The 19,821-nt window shown below is 44.6% G+C and overlaps 1 protein-coding gene across 2 annotated transcripts in view; it reads right to left on the minus strand.

Annotated features, from left to right (window-relative positions):
• The window catches only part of glceb (glucuronic acid epimerase b), a 78,211-nt gene that overhangs the window by 35,457 nt on the left and 22,933 nt on the right, over window positions 1-19,821 (minus strand). For both annotated transcript variants that reach the window (XM_080496918.1, XM_080496917.1), the window contains exon 2: window positions 5,867-5,976. The gene's annotated coding sequence lies outside the window, so the exon portion shown is untranslated. The remainder of the gene's footprint in view (window positions 1-5,866; window positions 5,977-19,821) is intronic.

The raw sequence follows: 19,821 nt of genomic DNA on the forward strand, positions 1-19,821 counted from the left end.
ATCGAATGTGTAAACGTGGACGGGCCTGACAACAATGCCTCGTAAGAAAAGGTGACGCAAGAAAATGTTGCTGTAGTTTGCATGCCAGGCCACTAGTTGATGCTGTGTTTTTGCTAGACAACCATGTTCACATCGAAATACAAGCACTTTTTGTTGAGAATTTCCTCTTTCAAGTAAAATAGCTTATCCTCAGTCAAATGATTCCAAGTTTTTTTTATTGTAATTTTTTGTAAATTAATTGTGGTGATCACACTTTTTCTTTCATCTTTGAAATCCAGTCATTTTCAATTTGCAGAGCATGAATGCACAGTGCACAGAAAGAGTAAATTAAATCAGTCATCTGCAAGAATAAAAAAAAAAAAGTAAATTAAAAATAAATCACCCTTGTTGATACTATGATCACGATACATTTACAACATAATGTGCAGCGCCAGTATAAAGATGTAGTGGAGGTTAAAAAAAAAAAAAATTGTGTCTCAGCCTGTGATCCAGATGACGGTGTAGTAAATGTACACGTTGTTGCAGAAGCACAAACACTCTGGAATAATCCATCATCCTGTTGTAAATCGACTTTCAACTTACATTTACAGTACGGCGTGTATCGCAAAACGTGCCATTTCTCCGGTTTCACCGACTCGTAATGCCGTTGTCGTGTAAACAAGCAGCAACAACGTTTTCAGTTTTTACTTTAAAATGTACGAACAGGCCTTAGAAGGAATCTGAGGGGGCTGCAAGGGAAGTAAAAAAACAAACAAACAAAAAAAAACCCCAGCTCCACATACGGCTTTGTTGCGACGGGGGCTAATAAGGGAGTAAACTGCTTTGAAGTTAATGCATCCGTGTTCTTTATCTCTTGTTGGGCGGATTAGGCCGGTCATTACCAAAGAGCTTCCAACTGAAATCTGCGGGGGGATTAAACAAACTTCATCAAAACGGGGAGATCAAGGAGACGAACGCGGGAACCGTCTGGCAGGCGGGTCGTGTCGGGTAACGTGTTCTACAGCACTGATAAAAAAAAACCAGCGGTGAAAAGAGCTCAAGCGCATCCGGAAATGCGGCAGACGTGAACGTAGACCTGCTGCCACACCAGTCGGACAGCAGACTCCATATCTACAACTTCTTTAAAAAAATTCCACAAACTAGAAGAGTTCGGGTGGAAAACCATAATCGGGTATTTTATCACTCCATCTCAGAATCACTACGACGGAAACACCCCTGCCTGCCGGAGACGATGCGGAAATCAACGAGCGAACCACACACATATTTTCTGGGACTGCCCCTCCATCAAACAATACTGGACAGACATTCACGGAACACTGCAGGAAATTCTTAACTGTACATTTGCCTTTGAAATGAAAACTATGTTTTTTGGATGTGAACCACAGAACTGGGGGGAAAAAAAAGATAAGCGTTTGCTTAGTGCCTTGCTGGTAGCTAGCAAAAAAACGATAACTAAGAAATGGTTATCCTTGGACATACCAACTTTAACATTATGGTGGGAAACCAAAGTGGAAATCTATAGGATGGAAGAGTTGACGGCTTTGGTTAATGATAAACGTGGCTGGTTTGACGCATGTTGGGGTAAGAGGGTGACACACCAATGCAAAAAGGCCCAATTACATACTCAAAATGTAGACTATAGCTAGTCTTTCCTTTTCTCTCTCTCATCTTTATTGTTGATATATTTTCTTTAATTGAGAATTAATTGTTATCTACTGGTCACTCCCTGTTCTACAGTGTTCTGTAGGTTTTATTGTGTCAAAATATAAAAACTTATAAATAAAGAATAAAAAAAAAAAAATAAAATTCCACAAACTATCAATTTCTAGATCATTTGTGGCAACAAACAGTCGACGTGGTGATCCAATCAAACTTGATGGTCCGTCCATACCGATGTCCGCGTTCTCCCATTATTACTGTTTATAGGATATTGTTCTCTGCACACACGTGTGTGCGTGTGTGTCTGGCTTCATTCCAAAAATTTAAAGCTGCGTTGTTCTTTATACACGTGCATCGTCGAAATGTCTGCTGCCTCTGAACACAGTGTACCATTGTGTGGACTGTGTGCCAGCGCTGAACGGGCCTCACTCAGTGTGGGGAGGGAAACCGATTGGATGACCTTAATGTACAAGGCTCTTCTTGGCTCGGTTCCCTCCGTGTGCCGTTCTCCAGAGAACCAACAAGCCGTTACTCCCTTTGCTCAAGTGACATTCTGCAGCTGCACGTTCCTACGACCGAGTCGGTTTCTTTAAATCACTTCTGTGCCGTTATCGTGCTTCAATGAGCGGGGGACAGACTGATCAATGTTCTTGCTTTTAAAAGCTTTTACAGTGAATAAATGCACCTTCAAATTCCTTTGCAATTTATACAAATCTGTTTTAAAAATCAGCATTTTACAGTTTACATTTCGTCTCAAGTCATCGGCGCTTTTATCTTTGTAACTATTGTATATTCTTAATGGTGTGAAATCAGTTTTAAAGGTTTTGAATCTGAGGAAGTGATGTAGACCTCTTGGCCCATCTTCCAGACCCCAGAGAGTGATGGGTGGTACCAGAAATCACAAAAGGGGGCTGAAGGCTTTGTCCGCATGGAAGGCGTTAAAAATGTGATTTACACTTGTCACAGGAAACAGAACAAGACCCTTTCTCCAGTCCGGGGCAGACGTGGGAACCTGCCGACTGCTTTTACTGAAGATTCAAGCTCATTTTGTATGTTGGTGAGAACTGCTGTGTTACAGTTTAACAGTTTAATCAGAGATTACAGATATATATATATTTTTTTTTTTTGTATAGGAAATCTTCAAAGGCTCAAAGGAAAAAAAAAAAGAAACACTGTCATAAAGGGTAGCGCCAGCTGGACGTTGTCTATGTCTGCTGCAGTCTGAATGGAGATACACAAAAAATAAAACCAAAAAAAAACCTTAATAAGTAAAAAAAAAGAGACAGCTTAGCTCCGGTTTGTCCTTTTTTCTTTATACATTCTGAATCATTCTACACCGCCTGTTCAGGCTGCTTATAGCTGCCTCAATGTTCCTGAAATAATTGATCTTGTGCAACAGGCACAACTCTTGCAAGTCAAACTACGACATTTGGATTCTCATCTTGTGTATATCTGAATTTACAGGGAAGACAAAAGCTAAATAGACAGAATGCCATCTTGAAGCGTTTCGCGGTTTTCTGAGCTGATAAAAGTCTAAATTCGTACACGTTGTGAGCTGAACATTTCTCTGCTTTGCCCCCCCCCCCCCACTGCTCACTTTCTGATTATCCATCAGACGAGTGGAGTTCTGCAGAGGGCCAAATGTCATCGTTAGCGGCGCTCAGACACACACAACCACTTCATAACTAAAAGAAGTAAAAAAAAAAAAAAGAGCAGGATTGAATGCGATTGCCCTTTTTAAACGCTGTGATTGCGAGCGCCAAGTGCGGCATACATTAGCCGCCCGTTCTGATCTGCACACCAAACCTCTTCACCAACAGCACATGTGACGGTGACGGCGCATGAACTGCCGTGTGATTATCTGCAGATTTTTTTTTTTTTTTTTTATCAGCGCCGCAGAGCGGCGTGTGTCAGAGGCTTCTCCTCGCGCAGACACACAATTACCCGAGTTGCACAAGCTAATGAAGCCAGAGTTATTTCAAAGCGCCGCGTCTCTCCTTGTGCCATCAGCAGTGATTGGGCGGCGGCAGACGTGCAGGAGTCGCGCGTTGCAAGATGTGCTTATTAATTTCATCGAGACCAGTTTTTCCCTCGGTGGATATAAAGAGGAGAAAATGCATAATTCAATTTGTTCATGCAAAAAATGTGGATGTAGGAGGGCTTGTGCTGCATATTAGAAGCCTCTTTTACGAGACGGTGTTTAAAGGGACAACGTATGTTTTTTTTAGAAAGTCTCACGTTCGTACAGCAACGTGTTGAAAGCGACGTTCGTTTACGTGAAAAACGGCAGAAACGTGGAAATGTAGGCAGTTGGCATGTTGGGCAACGAGTTGGAAAACACACACACACACGTGTGCGTGCAGGGAGGAATACGCTCTAAATCAGTGTTTTTCAACCTTTTTGAGCCAAGGCACACTTTTGTCTTTGGAAAAATCTGGAGGCACACCACCACCCGAAAATCTTAAAATGTGAAACTCTGTAGCCTCTATTAACAATATAAAGTCATTCTCATCAAAGTTTTATCAACAGGAATCAAATAAATACAGAAAAAAAGTATTTCCCAATCCCTTTTTTTATTAATTATTATTTAATAAATTATTTTATTATTTATGAAGAGCTGAGATCCTGGTTCACATTCTTCCTTTTCAAAAACTTCTCCATCACTGTCACTGACACAGTACTTTGATACAAGATGGTAGCAGGAGGTGGAGATTAACCAGACTGACGTCTGTCAGTTTCGTTTTCACCGGCAAAGTTCTGTGCTGCCATCTAGTGGCGAAGAGTATTTATACATGATTACTCTGCAACACACTGCTCTCACAGCCGACAGCGGCTCTGAGAGCAAATGATTTTTCGAAAAAAATGTGAAATTGGATCATTTCCCGCGGCACACCTGACTAGATCTCGCGGAAACACCAGTGTGCTGCGGCACAGTGGCTGAAAAACACTGGTCTAAACATCAACGGTGGGATTCGACGCACATTCGTATGGACGCACAACCAACTGACGCGTGAGCAGATGAGCTAGTTCGTTGCGTCTCCGGCGACCGCCGTGGCGTAAACCGACGCCGATAAACGAAGGAGATTTTTGTGTTTTCATGTGAAACCGCTGGCGTGTAAGTGTGTCTCTGGGTTAAAATATTAACAATAATAGGACTGCAGACAACATTATAACTGGGTCATAATCGCGGAGGATGTACGTGTAAATTATTCATGTTTAATGTCATGTAGCACTTTTGCTACTTATGCAATGGGAAAAGGATTTGCCGGCGGAAGGAGCCAGAGTGCACGCATTAACAGAACACAGACATACATTATCATCCCGTCATAGAAACCAGGAGCTGATTTCAAGAGCGGATAGAAACCTGGAAATACGGGCGGCTCGTTTGTTGGTGACGTTCAGGATAATGAAAATATAAACAGAACAGAGGGTTTTAGTACAAAGGAGGAGAAGGTAAGAAAGAAAAAAGTAACACAAATAAGATAGACATGGTAAAAATGTTGATCAGGATAGAAAAAGACGAAGGTCGTGAAGACAGAACAGATGAAGATGAAGAGGATGACAAAGACCACAAAACGAGGATGGAGGACAGGATGAAGCAAAAGAACACGATGGAGGAATGAACAAACGGCAGATGAATAAGGAGCAGACGAAGACGAGAAGGAAATATAAAAAAAAAAAAACAGAAAGAGGACGGAGAAGATGATGATGATGAACTCAAGTAAACAAGAATGCGTCAAAGATGAAGATCGCAAAGAAAAATGCTCCATACGTGAGGCTGAAGTAGACGACCAGACAAAAGAGACAAATAAGCTGATGCGGAAGAAAAACATGACATAAACAAAGAACAGGTGAACGACGACGTGACAAAGACGAGAGGGAAAAAGACGAAGACGACACAAAAGACTGCCAACATTGAGGCGAGGAAGACGGAGACCATGAAGAAGTGAAATATGAAGGAAAAAGACGAAGGTTAGAAACTGAGGAAGGCAACAAAGACGAGGAAGACAAAGTTCGACAGCGAAGAAGAAAAGGAAGAAGACAAAGAAAGCGAGGAAGGGCAATGAAGAACATAAAGATAAGGACAAAGTGGAAGAGGAAGATAAGGAAGAAGAAAACTAGACGAGGCGGAGGAAGATCAAACACACAGGAACAACAAATTCAAAAGGAAGAGGAGAAAAACGACAACAACATCAAAGAGTCGAACCTTCAAACGTCTTTGAGGAGTAACGTCTGTTCGGAACGCGGCTGCTGACCTCCTGGCGTCCGCTCACTGTGACGCCCAGATGTTGGATGTGGAGTCGCCGTCCACAGCACCTGCACACCCAACACAAACACACACTCATCAGTCGAAACACTGTGTATGTGTATGTGTGTGTGTGTGTGTGTGACATGTGACACCGACACTCCTGCTGGAAACAGAAAGTAACACACATGGAGCTCGGTGGCACTTGTGACTGATTACACAAGACCTCAAAATCAACCTATCAAACCATTTCCATGGGATGTGATTATCTTGTCACATGCATGTATGCAGGAACGACACTTTGAGCCAACAGCGGGTGACACATTGGATCTAATGCAGCGTCGTTATTCGTACAGCTGTTCGCAGTATGGCAGGAAGGAATGTAGACTCTGGAATAAAAGGCTGAATCTTCCAACTCCATAAGACACTGTCCGGCCGCCGTCTCGTAACGACGGCTGACGATCGTCTGACCTTTAAAAATTGTGATCATGAGGTGAAACGTTCTATCGTTTCTTTAGTGCACATGCGAAGGTGTAAAAGAAGGGAATTACAATGGCAGCAGGACGGAGTATCGGGGCGTGTTCATCTGATTTCTGCTCACTCGTTTACACTCTCAAATGAGTAATCTGAAAACACTATTAATGGATTCACTATGGGATTTTTAATGCGCTCAAAAACTAATGTGAGGAAACAGATGCACGGTTTGTAATTGCGCCTGTGATTAATTTACAGTCAATGTGAGGCTGATGTATGCATGAAGTTAGACGTAGGCTATACCTCCACCCCCCCCCCCCCCAATTCATCAACATCCCCATTGAAATAAGCTATTCAATTAAAGACGGTGCTAAATAGCCACATCAAAGCGGACATATCGATCTTCGTATGAAATGTGCTTATTGACAAAGCACTTAAGCGGGATATTAGAGAAATGAGGAGCAGGCTTCCTCGGCCCGCTGCAGGCCGACATGACAAGGTGAAATGAGCAATATCTCACAATGTAATGCTGCCCAATTAGCAGTAAGGGAAATGAGTGCCGGCACAATTCATTACCGCGGCGATTTGGCCGCTAAGTCGTCTCGGACTGAACGTTGATCGACGACACGCCGCTTTCCGTCGTGATTGAGTGACTTAAGTGTAGTAATACCGGAGTGGCGACAGATAACTTCCTCACACATTGTCGTCATTAATGAGCTTCAAAGGTCGAACATTTAGTTTGGAATTTCCGTAATGTTGAACTGTTTATTTTCTACAGGCTGTCTTTTTTTTCTTTTTTTTTAACGAAGATGTCACAAGTATAAATGGTTAAAATGGTAGCTGGATTCCACTCACAGTTCTCAACTAGGTGAGCAGTCCCAAAGCGTTTTACGCCGTTAAATCACATTCACAACTCCATAAATAGAGACCAACGCCATGCAAGGACACGGATTTTGGGTTCAGTGTCTTGCTCAATGACACTTCGGCATGTGGACAGGTGGAGATGGGAATCGAACCTGCAACCGTCCAATTGGGAGACGACCAGTAATTATCTTTGTTGCATGTGTATGACATATGGTATGCTCATCATCTATTCTTGTTTTAAAGTTTATACTTCTAAAAATGAAAAAAAAATGCATATACTTTGCAATAAAAAATATTTCCGATTCACAGTTTCATTATTCATAATGTTGGCTTTTAGGCCAAAAAGTACAGTAACTCAAATGTCTAAACGTTTTCATAAAATATTTTTCTATTGTCATTTATGTTGACAGCAAGTACAATTTAAAAAAACAATTAGTGATACACCGATGTCAGTATGGGGTGAGAAGCAGCGCGGAGTACTTGTACTCCTAAAAGCTCCCCTATACAACCCGGCAAGTATTACGTCAGCAGGTGGACGACAGAGGACGACGTGAGCAGCTTGGAGATTCTCGAATATTAATGAGGATGACAAAGGTACGACAAACTAAATAATTTCTACTACTAAAAGTATCAAGAGGAGACGAAAGACAGTTCGTACAACAGCAGCAGCTTTTGGACCAGCAGTTAGCCTAATGTCTATCGTAATTTTTTTTAATAACGCTGGAAAAAAAAAAGTAACCCTCCCTCCAAAAAAAAAGAAAAACCACCCCTGCCAACGAACATCCGACTTATGAAGACCACAGTTCAGTGGATGGTGTTTTTGTGGATTTGTGCATATTTCCGAGGGTCGGCGTGTTATTTTGGGTATGAAAGCATGTTTGACCCGACGGCAGCCCCGCCGCTCGCAGCCTCAATGGACAAGGAAGCAGAAATGTCAGCAGCCTTAATCAATATTCCCGCGGCTCCTGTGCCGCATCACCGGGGCGGCGGTGCTCGGTGGGGCAGATGGTGTGGAAAACAAAAACGAGTGTAAACATCGGCCGGGAGCAGCTCCTGGATATCTGCGCTCTGCTCTCCCAACATCTGGAGGCAGCGTACAGAGACATCCATTCACGGGGACGCAAAAAGAGCCATCAAACACACTCACACAAAAAAATAAAAAATTCTCCCTACGGGTTTCTGATAGATTTTGAGTTTTAAATTCCATTATATATCTATTTCTTATTTTAATATGCAAAAGTGTACCCCTATAACTAAAATAGCAAGTTTGCCCTTTTTCAAATTCGCTCCGACTCTCATGTCGTGGAAATAGGGAGAAAATTTAACTTTTTTTTTCCAGGAGGTAGAACTTGTTTAAGTGGTCCACTGGTTTTCAGCTTCACTTTCATATTTTGGCAAAGCAGAGATCAGAGAGGAGGTCCGGTAGCATTTCTCAGAAGCACTTCTCTTGAGGAGGCTTCAAGGTTTGGAGCGCGATCAGGAGCCAACGCTTTAATCACTGATAATCAAAGAAGCAGTGATTTCATTGGATTTGATGAGCTTTTTTTTCTTCTTCCCAGGCTACTTTTATCTGTGGTGTTTTGCGTGCGGCTGGGCGGCGGGGCGGTGCGAGACGTCTAAAAATAACCTCTTCAGAATATGCGATCAAGGGCAGCAAAAGCCGAGCGGCACTCGAACGCCTCGTCGGGAACGCGACTCCTCGTGGCCCCGACACCACTTCCACTGCCTCCTCGCATTGTCCCATTCAATCCCCACTTTCTGAAAGCGAGGGCCTGACATATGAATCATTAACATCGGCTTCCCGCCTCTCTCCTGTGAATACATCTCCCACATCACGGCCGGTAGGACCGCTGGACTGGGAACGATGCGCCGTCATTCATCCGCTGTCGTGGCGACAAACAGCCGTGTGAGACCGATTGAACCGTCTGCTGGACGCATTTCCTCCTGGGAGTGGACGGCGGCCCAGACGGTGAATGATCGCACCGCCGCCGTCGATGGCTTGGAAGCGACCATCTGAAGCCCGAAGCAACGCCAAACAACAGGAAGTAATAAAACACTATTACTGCCCACACGACAGTACGTCGTTATGGTCAATGAAGAAACAAGCAACAGCACCCTCTAGTGGCCCTGCAGGAGAACTTGAAAATTTTTTAGCGTCGCTGCTGTTTCTGACAACAGACGGCAGTTTTCAAAACGTCGCAGCCGAAATGCGAAAAAAAATGCAAAACAAACCCAAACAAACCCAAAAACATAAAAGGGCACATTTTCACTGTAAACGTGTGGAAATGGGGCCTAACTACAAGGCTGTAAAGTGTGTTGGTTTTTTTACTCTCCATTTATCAATAAAGAAACAAGCAACAGCACCCTCTAGTGGCCCTGCAGGAAAACGTGATAATTTTTTAGCGTCGCTACCGTTTCTGACAACAGACGTCAGTTTTCAAAACGTCACAGCGTAAACACCAAACTTCTCTGAAACGAAAATGCAAAAAAACAAACAAACAAACCCAAAAACAAAAAAGGGCGAATTTTCACTTTAAACGTGTGGAAATGGGGCCCAACTACAAGGCTGTAAAATGCATTGTTTTTTTTTTACTCTCCATTTTTTTACTCTCCATTTATCAATAAAGAAACAAGCAACAGCACCCTGCAGGAAAACGTGATCATTTTTTAGCGTCGCTACCGTTTCTGACAACAGACGTCAGTTTTCAAAATGTCGCAGCGTAAACACCAAACTTTTCTGAAACGAAAATGCAAAAAAAAAAAAAAAAAAAGGGCGCATTTTCACTTTAAACGTGTGGAAATGGGGCCTAACTACAAGGCTGTAAAGTGTTTTGTTTTTTTTACTCTCCATTTATCAGGTTTTGTTGCTGGGAATAGCCCCCCCACCCCCCGCCTAAGCTTTCTCTGGCCGCGACAAAAAGAAACTCAACCCAAAACTTTGAAAAGCGCTGCTTAAATCAACAGTCCCCTGCCGATCTGTTGCAGCCATCAGGGTGATTTCCACACTGGGACGAGGAGAACAAAGACGTGCTCAGAGGGCCTCGTCACATGCTGCGAGACGTGCTTCGGTTGTCACAAGCGCTCAAGAGTGTGGATGGCGAACGCGGCGCCGCTTTGCATTCGCGTCAGCGGCGCCGTCGCTGTGGACCCGATGGAGTGCAGCTGTTTAACGTCTGAGAAGATCCCAAGCCCAGCGACACGTCACCTGTGGCCTCATGTGGTACTGCGAGGTTCGGCCGTCTGATCGTGGCGAGATCAGGAGGCAGGCGGAGTAGGGGGGGGGGGGGGGGGAGCACAACAACACAAAATCAAATTCCCGGCGCGGGAGGCGGCAAAGTAAAAGCGTGCGAGAGGAAGCTGAAGATGAAAGTCAAACTCTGGAGTTTGGAAGTTTTGTTTTTTTTTCTGGAGGGAGAAGAGATGAGCAAATACCCCCGGCGCCTGTCGACTCTCTGTGAAGAATAACTTCAGTGCTCACGCTCGTTGGCAAAAGCGGGCGGATGAGCGAGTTTAGCATCAAACTGCAGCGATAAGTCACATGTTGAGAAAATAAATCCACAAAAACAGCATGCGGGGAGTGAAAAAAAAAAAAAAAAACGCCCGCCGAGGCTCGGGGAGTCTTCACCACCTCATCAAGGATGTCAGTCACAGATTCCAGCGACTCTGTGAGAAACACTATGTTTAGGATTTTCTTTGTAATGTAAAAAAAAAAAAAAATGAGCGAGGCTATACAGCTAACGATCAATTCACATTTTTAAAACCGCCATCAATATACTGCTCATCCTTCATCTCCACACTTGATTTATTCTGCACCGCTTCAAACAGGCTGTTCGGCATGTTTGTCGTGAATTAAAGTGGATTAAAAGGCCATGAGGAGAAGATACTACTGATTATCTTGCAGTGACTGCCATCGGCACCACGAAAGCCGCTAACGCTAGTGTCAGAACTGCTAACAGCGCGACTGTTGATAACATCGCCGTCGTTACTCCTACAACCGAAACTACAATTATAACAACCACGATGCTACAATAGCAGCATCTGCTGCCGCGATGGTTCTGAACGCTCATGTCACTACTGCCACAACAGCTGCAAGTGACAGTTGGCGACAATGCTAACACCGCTACCATCCGTCAAAACCATCGAGTTTGGCCTTTTTAAACAAGGTTTTCAAGTGAAACACCAAAGCTTTCCTTTGTTTCAGGGTCTGTTCACACGACACCAAGATGGAACTTTGTGAGAAAGGCGCCCAGTGCATATTCTCCAGGGACTTGGTAGTTTTCTCGCCGCGAGTGACCCTCATACCGTAACCTGTGTACTCGCCCTTGATACAGGTTACAGCGTTTTGTTATGAAAACGTTGTTTTCGGCGTTTCTGCCTTTTCCGTAGGAACGGACGTCGACGTGAAAACGTTGCCGTGTAAACAAGAAGCTTTTCTGAAATGAAAAGGCAACGATGATGCGTTTTCTTTTGAAATGTGATCGTGTCAACGGGACTCATGGCTGTTACTGCAACGACCGCGACCACGACAACCGCGACTACCACCAATACTTCAATTAGCGGCATTACTACCACCGCAACTGCTGCTACGACTTTAAATGCAACCCCCCACCGCATCGGCAACCATTGTTACATTACTACAACCATGTTAGCGATTACCACGAAAACTAACAGCCGTTACCGTGACGACCATTGAATCTACCACAGCTACTGCTACTTGTGCTCCAGCTCAATCTCCTGCCTCCACTATTACTCAAAAGCAGTAAACGTTTTTTATCACATGTCAAAACGAAGGAAGGTGTGAATCATTAATCAAGCATAGTTTTACTCAATCGAACTCGTCGTTAATCATCGTTAATCCTGTTCACTTTCTGACGTCTATCTTCTAATACATCTCAGAATCCGGTTTTATGAAAGCGGCGGTGCCGTAAAACAGAAAAAGGTTTGGTCTCGAGAGGACGGAGGACAGACACTCCCTCGGCCCGGGTTCTGAAAATCAAACGACACGAGGAGACCTCGCTGTGGGCCGGGCGTCTCGACGAGCGGCTCTGCAGAAGAGGAGGGCTGCTCCCCAGCCGCCTCGCACACGAAGACAAGACTCGCATCTCTGCAACCTTGTTAGTTCTCTGAAAAGGCCACCGACTAGTTTGGAATATTAAGCAGCTCACGCTGTCGGAAATCAAAAGGATTTGGGGGAGCGAGGAGGAAGCCTGAGAACGGCTTTGATGGTATACATCGCTCAATCTGCCGCAGATATGACGGAATGACAGAATAAAGACGGGCTGACAAAGGAGGAGGGCGGAAGAGGTTATTCTTCTCCCCTCACAATGCTGCATCTGCATTTATCATTATTCCACTCTTAAAAGTGTCCAGACATCTGAGTGGAGAGACGGAGAGAAAGACAGAGACAGAAATAGAAGCTCAACGAGGGAAGTAGGACACCAAAAATGTTTCAGGTCATTTATCATATCAGACACACTCAAGGAAGGCAAACTCCCACTTCCAGTAATGTGGGAAGACTTTGGAGCGCATTTACGTCATAAATAAGTCAGTCCCATTGCTGCGGTGCTTCCTGCTTTCAGCCCTCGCACCGCAGCGCAAGATCGGCACAAACCACAAGCAGTTTTAGTACTACGACCAAATGTTCTCTCAGGTAAACAGATAATGACTTCTCCAAGGTTCCTCTTATTTTTATGGCTCAATCCAGGCTAAAACCGGCAACAAACTAGCCTGAAACTCTCCCCACATTGCAATGGGACGAGGGCAAAACTAGTAAAAGAACCAGTCTGAAACTGGTGTGAAATGAGTTTAAAAGTGGGGATAAATCTGGGCCAAAATCTGTCCTGAAACTGGACTCGATCGAACCAGACCCTAGCCCCAACGTACGCTGAAATAAGGCCGAAACTAGAACAAAATTAATCAATAACTAGTCTAAGTCTAATTCATAGCCAACCGCAATCTGAAACCAGCCCGCTCGACTGGAAAAAAGACAAAAATTTGAATAAAACAAGTCTGAAACTGAATATAAATCCAGTGGAAAACCAGCACCCAAATAAGACGCAAATTAGTATAAAGCAATTCCAGAACCAGCCATATTCGCCTAAGTTCAGGCTAAAAGTAACGACAATCTAGCTTTAAATCAGGCTCAAACTAATCACACACACTGGCATAGAAAAAACATGGAACTAGTCTAAAACTGGACAACATTCAGTCAAAAAACAACATCAAACGAGCCTCGAACCAACTGAGAACCGGCCTGAAACAAGCCTACAACTATTTCTTTAAAGTCAACTTTTTACATAATAACTCCAATTTCACATTCAGCCATGTGTAATTTCTATAAACATCCTGCCATCATGTGACTTTGAAGATTTCCAGACTGACCATTGCTTTCCAGTGTGGGAGTGATGATGTCATGGAAGAAGAGGAGGGGTGGGGGGGGGGGGGGTATGGGGGGGGGTATGGGGGGGTTCCTGCCTTGATTTTATTTTCTACAGAGGTGAAGGTCAGGCACTGGAGAAACGTTTGCGATCGGCTCGTTTGCGGTCTGTGCGAGAATAATTACAAAAATATGCAGGTTGGATTCCCCCGTCTACATGTTGAAGTGTCCTTGGGCAAGACAGCGAACCCCAAACTGCTCGCAATGAATGGCCCGGGCGCCTTGCACGTACGTCGGCCTCCCCCCCATCGATGTGTGAATGTGTGTGATTACCATAAAGCGCTCCGGGGACTGCTCAAGCGGCGGAAAAGCGCCGTACGAGCGGAATCCATTTACCATTTTAAACGAGGACGGAATTCAGGAAATTGGCAGAAATGTCAAAAGTCACGAGCAACAAGAGGGAACATGAGTGGTGGAGCGGCGGGGAGCTGCTCCCAGAGAAAGCCACAAGGCCTGAGGTGGTTAAATAAAAAAATAAAAAAACGGCGCCTTTGCAGCTGACCTTGTCTCCAGTGCAGATTATCTGTAACCGGTAAATTCCTCCTCCCGCTCTGCTGCCAATCTTATGCTTCCCCTCCTGGATGCAATCGCTCTTTGATAAATCTGTTTGACTGCTCTGTGCAGCGCTTGCCCCACCCCGCCCACCCTCAGTCAGTGTCAGGACACGCGTTGCCATGGCAGCGCACCGACGCGTTCGGGGGCATTAGGGTTATTAGGGAACGTTTATGGGATTCATGATGGCGATCATGTAGATTTAAGAGGCTGTGAAACGAGGCCGCGCCGGGTTTCTTGGACGGCGTGTGGGAAGTCTGTCGTGTCGTCGGTTGGATTGTAACCCAGAAGGTCCGCGGGGCTGTGATGCAACACTTCCGTCACGATCCAAATGTCCACTGGAAGCATTTCAGGAGCAGAGGGACTGTGGAAGCCTCCTCCTCCTCTGACCTTTTCGTCATTACGACGGGTTACTGTCACATGAGCTCAATTGATTTGTGCCCGCATGTGGACACGGTGCTTTGCGTGTTTATATTTGCCTCAAATTATATTGGTATGAATAAAGCATGATGTAGTGCGAAGTGGTGCTGATCGTTAACGACTGAGCCGTAACTCTGGCTTAGGTCCGGTCCCACCAGTTCAAAGTTAGATTAAACTTGACTGAAACGGTCCAAAACTAATATGAATCAGAAGTTGAAAGCAGCACAAAACACATTATAAAACCAGCTGAACGCTAACCAAAAAAACAACACGCCAAGTAGCTTAAAACTGTCCAAAACTGACCTAAATAGAGCATAAACTAACAGCAATATAATCTAAAACTAGCATGAACATTAATATAAAAATATCCCAAAAGATTCCAGCGACACACAGTGAAACGAGCTCGGATCCAACAAAGAATTAGTCGCAAATTATGACGCTGGTGTTGTTTGAACAATGTTTTGCTTCCTCTTGATATTTCAATAGAACACAATTTACAGTCTGCGCTACCTTTGTCGGTCTCATGACTATTGAAGAATCTCCAAACCGCTGACATCCCTCCACTTGTCTTCTGTACGACATGGCCAGAGCGTGACGTCACGCAATACTCACCAGATTGTATGGCAACAAGTACACGTAGTCTGCGCAGTATCGGGCCGATACTTGCTTCAGTATCGGTGCATCCCCGGGCAGAATAGATTGGTCAGACACATTACCATGCAGAGGATGAATGCACAGTGCATTGAACCCTCATTTATCTCCGCTAAGTCAGTCTTTCGCACAATTTATATTGTTGATGACTCAAAAAAAAAAAAAAAAAAAAAACTTGTGATACATAAAGAGTGGGCTGAAGTGGCGGCGCCAGACACGCCAGCACGCGATTGGCTAATGATGCATCAGTATGGAGTGTGTCGCACATCACGTCCCTCCACACCGACAGGCCTGCTCCTGTGTCAGAGGAGTCTTTACATTAGATGCATAACGTTGGGCGGAGGATGTGACATTTGCATGGTGCGGAGCCATCGGGTCCGTCAGCGCTAACGGGGGCTGCATGGTAAGTGTGCTCAGATGTACTGGAGATACGGATCGCGGAGGGGCCTTCATGTGTGAAACGGCTCTTCCCTCGGATTTTATTCAGCTGCAGTCAATCACAAGTCAGTCGAGGGGAAAAGGTAAAAAAAAAAAAATCTCTTCAATCACCTCAGGAGCATCGGAACATCGCCATCTGAGCAATTTGCAGTGTTTTCCATTATGCGCCACACTTTTTCAGTCGTTTGCTCGCCGGGGTTTTATCAATGATGCCGTTAACGTGCGATCGTGGAAACAAATATGACAGACCGAGGTGCGACTTCTAGTCCAGGCAATACAGTAATAACTTGAACGCAGCGTAGATTACAGAACCCTTGTTAAATGAGCCAGTTGTTGACGGACGGCAGTTGCGGAGCTCGATCGGGCCGGGAACAGTGTTTTTCTTAAGTATTCCGACGCTAACCACAACTCACACGTGACGCTACAAAAGAGACTTGTGGAAGAAAAAAGCTGAAACAAGTGCTGATGAAGCCAGTGCACTTGGTCTTGGATAAATACTAGCGGGGCGTCTCCCGAGCTCAGTGCGTCCGGCAGATCCAATAAAGACTTAACGGGTCTCTGGGGCCAAGGTCGCGCCTCCCACCCCACAAGAAGGAAAACTTCATTTGCAAGTCTAATGGAGTGTGAATGTCACAGGAGCACGGCAAAGGATAAAGGAGGAAGGCTAATTTCCTTCGGAGAAGATGAGGCGGCTGTAGACTCTCCCAGTTTTGCCATTTCAGACGGAGTGGAGTTGTAAAGGTGGCGATTAAAACAATTAACTAAGACATCCTTTATCCGCGGTGGGTAGTAAGGCTGAATGGCTCTTGTGAGAGTGAGGAGGGAACGGCAGCCGGGGGATGTTTGACTGCTAGACTTTCATGCACGGAGCCCCTCAATTATTGAACTGCGCGGAAAAGAAAGACTTCATAAAGACGAAAGCGTTTGTCAGCTTAAGTGAATCTTTGGTAAAAACCACTTTCCTGCTTCGAGAACAATTACAGCCATTTCAATGTTCTTTAAGTCGGAACGCACCGACAGTGGCTATCATTACCTTTAAAGCTTAGACATGAACTTTAATCACAACTGCCGGGCCACAGGAGGGCGCTGTTGCTTGTTTTTGCAATGAAACCACACATACATTTTTGCAGAGGACAACACACTGTACATGAACAAATACATCCACGAACAAGATCGCGACAATCCGACATTCATGTGAACAGACGACGAATCAGATGCTATCAGGGTTGTGTCTCAACAGCAGAACTGCTAATATAGACTATATAAACTAGATTACGGACTGGGAGTCATCCCACTATGGGGGCCGCCATGTTTGTTTCTGGCACATGGGCAGAAGGAACGCAGTGGATCCGAGCACAGGTGTTGTGTAAACGAACCCCCCCCCTCACAAAGTGAAGAAAGGAAAACAACCAAATGCACCAACATGTTGCGTGGCATGCGTTTCTGAAGCTTCCGTGGAAACAGACGTTGCACCACAAACAAGGCTTCGGAAACAAATATGCAAAAAAACAATGCGTTTTCACTTGAAACGTTGACGTTAAAACAAGGCCTGCCATTATAAAAAAAAACAACTTAATGGTTTGGAGGCTCCTCCTTTAAGACTTTGTTTTTGTCTTGGACGCTTTAAAGTATTTTGGCTCCTAGTCATATACGTACATTTTATTTGACCCCAAAACAAGGTGAAGGAAGGAGGAGGGCGAGTCGTGCTCCTCCTCCTTTCACTTTGTTTTGCGGTCAAATAAAATGAACGTATATGAATAGGAGCCAAAATATGGGGTTATATTTGTGCCAAAATTCTGAGCGAGCGATGGGAAAATTTGAGCGCAAAAAAATTATTGTGCAAGCGCACTAATAACATTTTGAGGAAATATTTAAATTGCGCAAAGACAAACTTGAGATTACGCGCTCAAAAATCATTTCTGCGCTCAGATTCTTCCTCTGCGCGCTCAACCTCTCTCTCTCTCGCGCTCAACCTCTCTCTCTCTCGCTCACTCAAATCTCTCCACGTCCGCGCTCAAGTTCTGCTGTGCGCTCGCTCAAAATATGCAAAGCCCAAATGTGACAGACACGGTTGTCCACCAATCACAGAAATTTGGGGCGGGTGTTGAACTCTGATTGGTTACTTCGGATTCTGGAAGTGCCTCATAACCAACAAAGAAGAAAAAGAAGAAGAGGGAAAAACAAACTGTGGGGGAAAACATGTTGTAATCCAGGATCATTATCTTTAGTTTTCCTTATTTCTGTTTTCCTTCGCAGTTTGTTTTTCCCTCTTCTTCTTCGTCGGTTATGAGGCACTTCCAGAAATCGAAGTAACCAATCAGAATTCAACGCCCGCCCCAAATTTCTGTGATTGGTGGACAACCGTGTCTGTCACATTTGGGCTTTGCACATTTTGAGCGAGCGCACAGCAGAACTTGAGCGCGGACGTGGAGAGATTTGAGCGAGCGAGAGAGAGGTTGAGCGCAGAGGAAGAATCTGAGCACAGAAATTATTTTTGAGCACGCAATCTCAAGTTTGTCTTTGCGCAATTTAAATATTTCCTCAAAATGCTGTTAGTGTGCTTGCACAATACATTTTTTTGCGCTCAAATTTTCCCATCGCTCGCTCAGAATTTTGGCACAAATATAACCCCATACCAAAATACTTTGAAACGTCCAAGACGAAAGGAGGTGAAGGAAGGAGGAGGAGGGCGAGTCGTGCTGACTTTGTGTGTCTGCACACGTTAACGGGCGCTCTGTCCTTGAAGTTCATTTATATTATGGTAATGTGAAGCCGCCTCCTCAATCCGTTTACCAGGATCCAGGTTGAACAAACCTCCACAGAGGAGGGGGGGGGGGGACTATTAGCACATCCCACAGTTACAATGGCTGCTATTTTAAGAGGGGAGAAGTGTGTTAAACAAAGTCCAAGAAGTTCTCTTTAAATGCAAAACAAGTAGAACGCAGAGAAGAGCAAACACACACTCCTCTGGCACAAAAACCAACAAGCCAGCACGCCTCGGACAAACATGCTGTTTGTGCAGTTGGTGCCAAGTTAAGCGTTTCTGAACCTCGGTTCCATTACAGACTGCGATTGTTTGAACAAGTGAATGACACGGGAAGTCTGCGGCGAGTAATAAATGAAGTGTGAAGCATTCAGCCTGTGAATGCGGGGCTGCAACAACTCCGTTCCAGCGCTTGAATGAGGCGGCCACTGGAGCCTGCAGCGATCCGACACCGGGGGGAGTGTGAAGAGTTCCAGCACAAGTGCTGCACGCAAAATGTAACATTAAAGAGTGAAGCTAAACTTCTACTTTTAATGAAAGTGTCTGATATTCATTTCTTTCTGAGACAAAATCCACCGAAAAAGCTGCAGTATGCATACCAATATCACAAAAACAGAAGACGATGGAAAAGGTCTGAGAAAGTGAGAAAAAAAAAAAGACCATTTTCTGGACAAAAGACGAAGCAAAAAAATCCAACTAAAGGGATCAGGCTGGATTATAAACCCGAGAAATCCCTGGAGAATATCAACGTGAGGTCAGTGGCTTTACCAGCATGAACATGACGTCGTCGTGTCACTGGGTGGCAGGTTACTGGTTGGCTGGTTACTGGGTGGCAGGTCACTGGTTGGCAAGTTACTGGGTGGCAAGTTACTGGGTGGCAAGTTACTGGGTGGCAGGTTATTGGTTGCATCTGAAGCAAGAGGTCACAGGTCTCCAGAAAAAAAAGATGCTTAATGGAGTCTTTTCAGATTCAGTCAGTTTGGGAGACGGTTTCAGAAATGAGCAATTTCACTTTGTGGCGAGACAAACTTTGTAAAAGAAACGTCTCTCCGACAAATAAAGAAACGTACGCAGCTACACCTACACCGCTCTCAATGTGGACGGCTCGATAAAAGTTAGCCTTCATATTCAGAGCGAAGAAGCATTAGAATATGTTGAGCCTGAAATCGTGAAAATGTGCGATCGGCAGGCTGCATAAAAATATGAGACTTGAGGTTTTTTTGCTGACATGAAGAAAAGGGAACCTTCTTTTATGTCCGTTGCAATAAAATGTGAAAAGAAAAATTCAAAAAATTTCAACTGCATCAAGACGCTTCA

This window comes from Blennius ocellaris (genome assembly GCF_963422515.1).
Source record: "Blennius ocellaris genome assembly, chromosome: 1".
Classification (NCBI taxonomy): domain Eukaryota; kingdom Metazoa; phylum Chordata; class Actinopteri; order Blenniiformes; family Blenniidae; genus Blennius; species Blennius ocellaris.